Source organism: Silene latifolia, chromosome 2, assembly GCF_048544455.1.
Source record: "Silene latifolia isolate original U9 population chromosome 2, ASM4854445v1, whole genome shotgun sequence".
In the NCBI taxonomy this organism is placed as follows: domain Eukaryota; kingdom Viridiplantae; phylum Streptophyta; class Magnoliopsida; order Caryophyllales; family Caryophyllaceae; genus Silene; species Silene latifolia.
The window spans coordinates 87,597,133-87,598,206 of NC_133527.1; the positions used below are offsets into that span (position 1 = coordinate 87,597,133).

A 1,074-nucleotide genomic window follows, 5' to 3' on the forward strand; every position below is an offset into this window, starting at 1 on the left:
GAAAGCCTTGGTGAGCCTTGTGAGGAGGGATGTAAGGTTGTTGCTGCTGCGGTGGAGGTGAAGGGTTTAACACATTCTGACTAGTCCATCTCAAATTAGGATGGACTCCACTCTGATTGTTATAATAAGAGCCACGTTGCCTGCATTGCTGAATGGCAAGAACCTGCTCCTTCCCAGTTAGACAGTCAACACCAGTGTGACCGTCATTACTACCGCACCTCTCACATAAAACGGTTTCTTATCTAGTCAACAAGTGAACCGTCTGTTGATCACCAGCATTTTGTAATTCCAACCTATCGAAACGGGCAGTCATGGCTTCAAGTTGAGCCACAACTGCATTATCAACAGAATTAACTGTTCAAATACCATCTCTCGGGTTCCCATACTAAGCACAATGGGTAGCCATCTCCTCTATTATTCCCCATCCCTTGTCATCATCATTATTCTTCTGAAATCGCCCATTTGACGAGGCGTCTAAGATAGCACGGTGGTCGTCATACAACCCATTATAGAACTGGTTGCACAAGAACCACTTACCAAAACCATGATGAGGAAGAGACCGCACCAACTTCTTAAACCGGCACCAAGCTTCATAGAAGTTCTCATCTGGTGCTTGCTTGAAACTTGTAATTTTTCCTCTCAGCTGATTAGTTCGTTGTGGAGGAAAATATCTTTTATAGAAGGCAAGGGGCAGGGTCTCCCAGTTGGTGATCCCAGCCGCAGTTCTGTCAAGATCTGTGAGTCATTGTTGGGCTCCATCGGTCAAGGAGAAAGGAAATAGGACCTCCTTGATCTTGTCCTGGGTCACTCCCTTAGTAGCGGGAATGGTAGAGCAATAGTCAGTGAAAACCTCCTTATGTTTACGCGGATCGTCACCCGCCACACCTTGTAATAGGTTCCGTTCGACCAGATTGATGTAGGACGGCCGGGTATCAAATGTATTCCCATCCTCGGTCGCAGGTTTGAAACCTTTAGGGATTGAGGCAGCCGTGGGCTTTGAGTGACTTGCGATATTAGGAATTTTCACTAGATTTACGGTAGAAATAGATTTGTCCTCTTTACAAGACGGGTCTT

At 46.0% G+C, this 1,074-nt stretch overlaps 1 non-coding gene across 1 annotated transcript; it reads left to right on the forward strand.

The window, feature by feature from the left end:
• The first annotated feature begins 539 nt into the window (after positions 1–539).
• On the forward strand, positions 540–645 carry LOC141645260 (small nucleolar RNA R71). The gene has a single exon (XR_012544843.1). It is a non-coding gene; the product is annotated as a small nucleolar RNA R71 (small nucleolar RNA).
• The last annotated feature ends 429 nt before the right edge of the window (positions 646–1,074 follow it).